Here is a 10,403-nt window from a genome sequence, read left to right as displayed (position 1 = left end):
TGCTTGAATATGGAGAAGGACCAAAATGAGGAGTTTTCCACACTCTAGGTGCCTATACCTTCTGGAGTGTTCTTGTGCCCCATACTTCACACGTTTTCTCATGTTTGGACAGTAAACAGTTACAAATGTGCAAGACATACTTTCGCTTAACATCAGTTCTTTTCGCACTGCTACTTAAGTCCCCTTTCATTCATCAGTTTCATTGGCTCTGTATAAGGATCCAGAAAATGTAATTTCATATTCAGATTGGGTATTTCTTCAGTTAATCTAACAGTTACTGGCCAGTGCTGCTCGTCTTGCCGTGCCATCCAATGGAAATGAAAGGGCGTGGTAAAGCCCGCGCAGTTTAATTGTACGGTTACAGACCTCCAGGGACAAACTAGGAAGCGGAATAATAAATATTATGAGTATACAGTTTAAAAACGGTTCTTCAGATTTTTTTGGTAGGTAGCATTTTTCCATTAGATTTATGTAAATTATATTCTTTGTACGTTGTGCTCAAGAAAGCGTTATGCCCATGCTTGTTCTTAATAAAGTTAGTCTGCCCTTGATATTTGCGTGCGTGGACAGTGATCAGCGTCCTTTTATGTTTTGTTTGTAGACGCTTTGGGAATGGTGTTTTATATATATCCGTGTTTTTAGTGTTCTGGCATGTTCGTAGGATTCGACTGGGATCGGTATACCGGACTACACTTTATCACTGAACAACGCATGTGATAAATGCTATATGGGTAATATGTGGAGCTGGGGCCGGTAAGTGCTCCAACAGCTCTGGAAAAATAACTTTATAACAGCGGAATTATTCTTCAGGTTCATTTTGTAATTGCCTTAAGAACACTATCTAACTACGTGCTGCCACACAGGTGGCACTCACAAGCGTAAGGCATCATATCTAATGCCATTAAGATAGCCTCCCAGGTGAAAGACAGCCACAAGGCTGTGTGAGGAACTGAGTAGATAGCAAATTTGATTGTTGATAAATTCAAAAAACCTCACCACCTTCCTCTATGAAATACCTAGTAGCATACCCCCAAAACTTTTAACAGGAAGCAGGTCCCCGGCGGCGCTCACTGAGGCCAAAAACACAGCCTCAGTGGGCCCTGACAATATCCCGGGATGCCTCTTAAATAAGTTAGTTTGAAATTAGTTAACATTGCCCCCCCCCCCAAAAAAAAACAAACAAACAAAAAAAATAGTTTATTACTAATAACCCCCACAATATAGATCTCCAATGTATTCAAGGATAAAACCAGGTTGGGTTGCACAGCTAAGCTTATAAGGACCCCGGTAGTGGATAGCCTAGTATAAATGTATAAATAAATGACCCATCGGGACCACTTAAGTTACTTTTCAATTTTTGCTTTATGCTACTAAAACGGAGAATGGTTATTCCCCTGCAGAAGCTGGACCATCAACTGGCCCTGGGAACTACAGACCTATTGGTCTAATTTGCAAAGCCATGAAACAAATTATCATGTAAATGATCAGCAAAGGCACAGGACCCAGCTCAGTTTGGCTTTGTCAAGGGACGATTGTACCTATTAAACCTGGTGGACTTCTTTGAGAAGGTCACCAAGGCAATGGATGAGGGGACAATGGTGCATACCACCTAACTGCACCTGCTTAAGGCAATCAACACAGTACCCCATTTGGGTACAGTTGACAGACTCACTAAAGTGTGCATAAACTACCATGTGAACTGCCAGTTGGCTGGCAGACTGGACCCAGGAAGTTAGGGTTGGTGATGCCACTTCCGCTAAGAGACTAGTCACCAGCAGGGTACCTTAGGGCTTTGTGCTGGGACCACTCCTATTTGCTATATATTTCTGAGGTAAAGGCTAGTGTCGAGTGTTTGGCTGACCAAGGTCACAGATGCTTGCAAATTGGAAGCTATCCTAGATTCGCCCCATGACACAAACATCTTATAAGAGGGTTTAACACAGAGAAATTATGAGTGGCAAAGTCATGGATTAAAACTCAATGCCAAAAAATGGTTGTAGTACCTTTTGAGAAAACTGCCACCCAGGCAAATTATTCCATTGATAAGACACACCTAAGAGCTAACCTGGTAGTCTGGGATCTGAGAACATATGTTGACAGTAAACTGGCCTTTGACCAACATGTGGCCAAGGTATTAAGAAAATCATTCTATGTCGCTCAACTAAATAAAGCATGGCATCCAGGTCCAAGGAAGTCATAGTGCCACGTTATGTGGTCCTTATCAGACCCATCATTGAGTACAATGCCTCCTTTGGCATGTACCTGACCAAACATACGCAACAGTTGGAATGGCCACAGGAAAGTCCAGGATATAAACACATTGTCCTATAGGGATCGCTTTAAAGATCTGTCTGCATATTCTTGTCTCCTACAGGTTACTGAAAAGCGATCTACGCCTGCCATAAAAGGAATCCCGAGATCCAGTTCTGATGGACCTTTTGCACATTTGCAAAACAGCATCAGAACAATTACATCCAAGGATTTAAATTTTGCTTGTGACATAAATGAGACATGTTGGCGAGACACATATGTCTCAAAGAATCCCCATGATCTAGAATAGTCTGCATCCATATGAAGCAGAGTCTGTCACTAACCCTATTGCCTTGACCAATGGATGGGAGATTGGAAATTCACACCAGGTCTGGCCACCATCTCCCTGATAGTTTTGTGCATTAATGTCTCCCTCTGTCTAACATATCCTCCCATGTAACCTCTATAGGCTTCTAACATATCCCTGCCTAATAAATGTCCAAAATACATAGGGACATAACTGAGTAAGATTGTGGCTAGGTTTACAATCATTGTCATTAGCCTAGTGTATATAGCTATGCAGCTATTAAAATCTGTTCTGAACCTCATGGTGTCAACATATCATTCAACTCCTGTAGTATTTCTCTCAGGATCATCCTTGCTTATCACAAATTTGCTCATTTTCTGTATGTTCTTTAAATTTTCAGCTGCTTAGAGATTTCTACTAGGTTTACGTATCTGAATGCTTTGTGTTCTTGTAAAGTACGAAACTGGCTTGTTATGCAAGCAGTGTTGCAAGGTTGGTTTGTCAAACAAAAGGCAAGCCAAACTTCTCAGAAAATGTATTTATATTTTTTTTGAAATTATGAGTTCAAAAGCAGAGAATAAGTTTAAAGAATAATAGTTTGGCACAGAGTGTGTTAATATGATAAACACGTTCTTAGGTGTATGTTAAAACAAGATGCATTCCTTAACTGATTTAATATATATGTAAACTTTAAAATTTCCGCTTTCAGTACATAACTGAAATGTTGCATCTAATAATACATTTTACTTAAATGGAATATAAAAGTGTATGCATGACTAAATTTTACATTATCTATACTCTGTAAACATAGTTGTGCATTACAAGTAGTAATTTCATTTTGTATAAATGGGGAAAAAGACTGAGAAGAAAACTTGAAGCAACTAGCTGTATTCCTGCTGCCACTGGAAGTCTGCAACTTTTGCTGCTGTCGATACAGGTGCGCTATTAGGGGAAACCCAATTCAAAATAATACTCTGGGGTCTATCTGTTTTAAACAGAGCTGTCTAAAGTGTTACCCTTGTAATTAAATGGGCTTCATCACTTGTATCAATGTGGTGCTTGCCCTGTCCCTCACAGTTAGTTAACACAGGAATGCTTGCAGCTGGCAGCTTATCAGAGTAAATGATATCTCTAGGCAGTGGTGGTATGGTATTTTCCATTTAAAAAATTCACCCTGCTCCATCACTTTCTTGCTGTTGTACCATTGGGAACCTCTTGTGTAAAGAAATTATTGTAATCTGTATCCTGTATGATGTAAGGATACATACTAACATGGGTTAGCAAGCTCCTCATTTCTTGCTTCAGAATCTGCTCCAGTTTTAGTTTGTGGAGCAGCAGCATTTTGTTGTTTTTTTATTCATGACCAATGGGGGTGCCAGTACAGTGCTTATTTATACCAATCACTCAGTACTGCTACCATGCGTTTTCTCTTTTTGTTATACTGATGAAGCTGTTATTTTTTGTGTGACATTTTTGAAATGAAGGTAGTCAGAGTTTTTGTCCTTTTTTTTGGGGGGGGGGGGCTGCTACCAAATTTTTCCCCATGTGTTGTACTGATAAAACTGTTTTTCCTGTGCCATTTTTAAGCGACGGAGGTCTACTAGGTTCACTGTGTCTTTTTTGGGGTGGGGCATTGTCCGTCTTATTAAATATGACTTTGTGTCTGACAGGCAGCATGCATAGAATTTACGTTTTTGTGAAGAAATCATAAGTTGTAGTAGGGCTTTATCACAGGACCAGCAGTCTTTGTTGGGTGTATGTTTTTTGTAGTGATTGTAACCACTTATTAAGGAGTGATGCTGTTTTTTTTTTATTGAGCTGTATTGCATTGGCTTCTTTTAGGGATGTTAGGGTTACTACTGAATTTTAGCATTTTGCAGTACTTATTTATGCTAGTGGTTTAAACTCAAGTCATGTTCTGCAATGCAAGAGATTTTACTTGCCGTTTATGTCCTCAGTCTTAACCACTTTGCTATATTTTCTTGAAATAAATGTCAAGAAATATATCTCTCAAACTTTGCTCTCAAGTTGTTTGTTGGTATTCATTCTTAAATGTACAGCAAAATGGTTGTAATTGGAGACTCAGTTATAATCCTTTGTACTGTAGCAACATTCATTTTTTACCCTTTCACATGTTTCTTGATACAGACCTTTTGGCATAATGGTTAAGGTCTTTGATGCCCATAAACAAGGTACAAGGTTTGATCTTGACTTCCGGCTAATACCTGTTAGCAGTTTGCATGTTCTCCTTGTGTCTCTGTGGGTTCCTCCCGCCTCCGACAAATATGCTTGAGTGTTTTCATCTCAAACACGCTAATGAAAGGAGCTGTGAGCAGTAGCACAGACTCTACAATGTGCCTTATAGGGGGAAGAGTTATATAGACCAACCACTTTGTGTATCTACTGTGGTGCACAGTATCCTCAAGATAGGAGAACACGGATCACAGACTCTGTGCTGTGGCAGGGCTAGCCACTCGATGTAAAATGTGGCTGTAGGTGGATTCGGTCATGTTGACTAACATCACCGGTAACTACCCATGCCAATTTGGTGACAAGTAGGTCGAGTATCTGGCTTACTCAAACCTACTCCAGGGAACCATGCTAAATGTGGGATGGGTGCGTGTGTGGCACTATTGGCCAGTGTGTGCCTGCTGTAAAACCTAGCAGCCCTGGGTAAATAAGCTACTGGCCATCCGGTGTATCCAGCCTAGGTTACCTGGGATAGTTTGACATAAAACCAGTCAGCCTGCCAAACATGAACTAAGAATTGCTGCACTCAATGTAGGTTCACTGACTGGATGGAAGCGAATGACATGATGGTACAGAGGAGGCTGGACATCCTGTGTATCCAACAGACAAGATGGAAGGGCAGTGTAGCAAAGCCACTTGGCTTGGGATCCAAAGTCTACTACTCAGGAGGAGGACATGCTAGAAGTGGTGTCAGAATTGTTGTGAATAGGAGGCTTCAGAAGGCAGTGATGCTTGTCATCAGAATTAGTCATAATCTCATTGCTGTCAGACTCCAGCGTAATGATAACAGCGGTATTCATAATCGTAGCCTATGCCCCACAGCAAGCTTGTGATAGGGAGGAAAAGGGTGCATTCATACAGCAGTTGCAGGACCTACTAGATAAAGTGGGACAACATGAATTGGTGTTGATAATTGGTGACCTGAACGCACATATCGGGGTTTCTCAAGTTGAGTGAAATGTTTAGACAAATGCATGTTAAAGGGGCAGTATATTTGATAATGGGTCTGATGAGATATGAGTTAAGACTAATTAAGTCTTGGATCTAAAGGAGATTATCACGTACAAGAGTAGCAAATATGCAACTTATTTCCTCATAGTAAGGAAAGGGCACTGGGATAGAATCGGTGATTGCAAGGTCATTCTCAGTGAAACAGTTGGCCCACAACATAAACCAGTGGTTGCTGCAAGCAGTGGCCAGAAAAGGCTCTAAGGTCAACGGAGACCAGACTGAAAACCTGGAAGTTGACTGGAGACAAAGTACAGCACTTCAAGGAGTTACTCAGGACTCTAGTACCCCAAGAAGAGGAAGAAATAGGTGGAGTTGAAGAATGGCATTGCCTCAAAGCAACATGTGTGAGAACTTCAGGACTGATATGTGGCCGAGCCAGGTGTGGAAATAAGGTACATAAGGAAAGCTGGTGGTGGAATGCATTAGTCCAGGAAGTCATCAAAAGAAAGGAGGAGTGCCGGAAAAAGTGGGCAGTAGAAAAGATGGACCAGACTAGGAAGGAATATTGGTTGGCTAACAAAGAAACTAAGAAAAGAGTTGCAGTAGCAAAGAATAGGGCATCGGAGGCACTCTACCAGTTTTTGGAAAGTGACTCAGCAGGTGGCACAAAGAAACTATATCGGGTTGCAAGGGAAAGATAAAGTAGATAGTCAGACATCCTTCATAAGGGATGCCAGCAATAACCTGCTGACTAGTCCACAGGACATCAAAGGCAGATGGACGGAGTATTTAAAGCAGCTTCTAAATTAAGAAAATCGCTCAGAAATTGTACTGCCTCAGACACAGCCTATGATGAGAGAAGAGGAGGAACCCACCTTAGAAGAATCAAGAATAGCACTAAAGAAAATTGTCAGGGAAAGCAGTAGGATCAGATGAGGCCACAGCAGATATGATAAAGATGCTGGGTGAGATGGGGAAGAAATGGCTCCTGGGGGTACTCCTAGTAGTGTGGAGAGAGAGGCACATCCCAGATGACTGGAGAATAAGCATAATCATGTCAGTGTACAAGTACAGAGGGTACTTCCACAACTGTGGGCAGTACAGATATATCAAGCCTCTGTCACATTTCATGAAAGTTCTGGAGAGAGTGATTGATAAATGGATAAGCAGAGTAGAAAGTAAGATGGGAGATGAGCAGTTTGGATTCATAGGTTAGTACTAGGCTAATTGCCCCATGTGGGCCATTTTAAGCCTAGCCAATTACCCCATGTGAGAATCGAACCCTGCACCTTGTGTTTGCCAGGTAAGTATCCTGTTTTTTGTTTATTTTGTTCTTTATTTCTTTGTTGTTTATAGCACTTTGTGTACTGTGTATTTTTTCTAGCTAGTTTCACTGTGTGTGAGGTATTAACTGGAAATTGTCCACTCTTATTAAGCATCTGTTGGGTTGTTTGTTTATGATAACTTGTTGCAGTTAAACTCTTTTTTCTAGTGGCTCCTTTAGCTGTTTAAAACTTTCATTTAAAGGCTCACTGCTGCTTTTCAGCTGTGAGTAACATTTCTGCTGTTTGTTTCCCACCCTCCCTGTTGGTATAGTGTTTTTATAGTTGGTGGCTTTGCAGTTGCCCGCCCCTAGTGTAAATTTGATCTTGGACCCTCCTCCCAGTCTAGTGTCATTACCTCATTCTACCCAGTACAGGGAGAGCATTTGAGAAGGCCAATCAGCTTAGTTTCTGCTACTCCTTTCTCTCTTTCCAAAAAAAAAAAATGTATCTGCTTTTACTGTATTTGTGTTTTTTCCTACTTTATTTTGCTTTTGCGTCATCTTAAAAGTACTCAAATGTATTTATTACTGCTTGGTGTAACTCATTGTAAGCCTTTTAGTGTAAGCACCTGGGCTTCAGACCAGTTTTACATTAGGAAGTTTTGTGGTCTACACTGTAGTGGCAGAACAGGTAGCTTACATCCTTCTAAGTTGGGAAATGCTGATTGAGGGCTCAGTGTCTGTTATTCTAAAAGTGTATTAATTCTGGTTTAAGCACTTGGGCTTGAGGCCAGTTATTTTACATTGAGGGTTCGTGTTCTGCACTCTTGTGGGAGGAGAGGCTGGACACTGTCCTTCTGAGCTGGGAATTTCTGGTTAAAGCTTATAGTGCCTGCATATTTGAACTGCTTCTTACTGAAATTGGTACACCTTGTTTGCTGTAGCATAGACTAGATCCAGGCCTGCTGAATCTAGCTTTGTTTGTATAACTTGAGCACTAATCCAGGCATTCTTTAAAGTATTCAGTTGTATTTATTACTGCTGGTAGTAACTTGATTAAAGTGTAGCTATCATTTCTAAGTCTTTTGGATTAAGCACTTGGGCTTCAGACTAGTTGTTTTACATTAGGAAGGTTTGTGGCCTGCACTGTGGTGGCAGGACAGGTAGCTTACATCCTTCTAAGTTGGGAACTGCTGATTGAGAGCTCAGTGTCTGTTATTCTAAAAGTGTATTAGTTCTGGTTTAAGCACTTGGGCTTCAGGCCAGTTATTTTACGTTAAGAAGGATTGCGGTCTGCACTCTTGTGGGAGGAGAGGCTGGACTCTGCCCTTCTGAGCAGGGAATTTCTGGTTAGAGGCTTATAGTGCCTGCATATTCTAACTGTTTCTTACTGGAATTGATACACCTTGTTTGCTGTAGCATAGACTAAATCCAGGCCTGCTGAATCTAGCTTTATTTGTATGCTTGTTGTTTGTTTATTTCCCTGAAATGCTAATTCCACCTAAAACGCGGCCTTTTAGCACTTCTGTGGATCCCTAGTGATATCTGCATTGCTTACTGTACTTATTTCCTTGTTTCACTTGAAAGAAAGTTACTGTTTGTCATTTTTGCATTTAAGTTACCTGTAACACATTGCATTTAAGTTACCTGGCACTTGCTCACTAAAGCAATTATATAAGTCAGCTCTAAAAAATTAAAAGCACTACACCCTCACAAACTCCCCTTGAGTACCTTGTTCCCCATTGGCCCTTTTTTCAATTATAAAGGAATTCCCAATACTATTCTAGCATGTCCAAAGGTCAGTTGTCAATCTCCTCTCCGGTCCAGCTGGTGAATCTGGGAATCTTGAGGCAATGTTGCAACTGCCTCATGTACACAGACAACCCTCTCCTCCTCCCAACAAATTCCAACACATGTGAGAGATGCAACCATATAGCCAAACTGGAGGCTAAGCTCTCTCAACTCAGTACTGGCGTAACCAGTTCTGGAGGAGAAGGAAACCACACTCACTACAATTCCAGTCTCACATAGACCTACCACGACAACAAACCAAACACATAAACACACAAAAACATACTCGGAGGCTCTAAATAAAAATCTGCCTAAGCAGCAGAGACCTCCAAAGCAGACACCCAAGCAACCGCTACCCCAAAACAAAACACGTGCAACACATAGCTCACAAAGCCAGTGTGCCGAACAGTCACAGCCCTTAAGGCTAAACAACACACCTGATACACTTGTAATAGGTGACTATATCGTCAGGCACACTGACGTCCCGCTCACCAGGCTGAACAAGGAGAAGGTCACAGTGAGCTGCCTGTCGGGCGCTAGGATCCGCCACATAACACAAGCACTCAGGTCACTCCAAGGCAAGTACAAATATGACTTGGTCATTATCCATGCTGGTGTGAATGACCTGAGACGTACCTCCCTGGACTACATGAAAAGAGACATAGAGGAGCTCTCTGAGCATGTAGCCCAGGCCGGTATGACCCTGACCTTGAGTAGCATCTTACCCTCACCAAGAATGATGCCACAATATGAAGACAAGATGATCAATTTCAACAATTGGCTTAAGTGTTGGTGTCATTCAAAGGGGATCCAATGCCTGTCAGCCTGGGATGACATGCTCGACAAGCCATGATGCTTCACTAGGGACGGCTTGCACCTGTCACCCTGGGCTTTCGGATATTGGCAAAGGCTCTTGCCACCCCCATAGTGCCTTTTAGGCAAGGCTCAAAAGACAAACCCACCTCCATAGGTATCACAAGGGATAAGAAACTAAGAGTAATGCTACTCAACGCCAGAAGTCTAAACCTCAAGATGCACTCACTCGAAACTCTCCTTAGCATGGAGAACATCGATATCTGTGCAGTAACAGAAACCTGGTTCAAGGCTCCTGAGAGCACCCCAGCACTACCAGGTTATACCTCATACCATGCTTTTCAGCCCCAAAACTTGGACCGAACCACAAAAGGAGGGGGAGTATCAATATTCGTCAAAGATACCCACACCTCCAGGTTGGTGGCACAGCACGAAGCATCAGAGACTATCCATGTGCAACTAACTGTGGGTAAAACTGCCTTCCAGTTTATAGCCTGCTACAGACCACCCTCCCAAACACAGGAACCCCACTTGGCCTTCTTGAGAATACTGGAAAATATGAAGGTCTCTCCAAACACCATTATATTGGGCGACTTCAACTACCCAAACATAGACTGGGAGCATTACTCTAGCTCCAACACCCTAGCCCAAAGGTTCCTAGAATTTATAAACTCAAATGCTATGGAACAACTTGTTACCACTCCCACAAGAGGGGAAAACATACTGGACCTGATCATCACCAACATGGGGACACTATGCTCCAGACCAGAAGTGTTT

General features: G+C 41.9%; 1 protein-coding gene across 1 annotated transcript in view; it reads left to right on the top strand.

Moving 5' to 3' along the window:
• Positions 1–263: 263 nt before the first annotated feature.
• The window catches only part of MTFR2 (mitochondrial fission regulator 2), a gene marked incomplete in the record, with an annotated part of 659,997 nt that continues 649,857 nt past the window's right edge, over positions 264–10,403 (top strand). Inside the window, 1 exon segment of the mRNA XM_044076367.1 lies at positions 264–443.

Source organism: Protopterus annectens, chromosome 1.part1 (genome assembly GCF_019279795.1).
Source record: "Protopterus annectens isolate FY-2018-M chromosome 1.part1, PAN1.0, whole genome shotgun sequence".
Classification (NCBI taxonomy): Eukaryota; Metazoa; Chordata; order Ceratodontiformes; family Protopteridae; genus Protopterus; species Protopterus annectens.
This window is presented reverse-complemented; position numbering and strand designations above follow the sequence as displayed.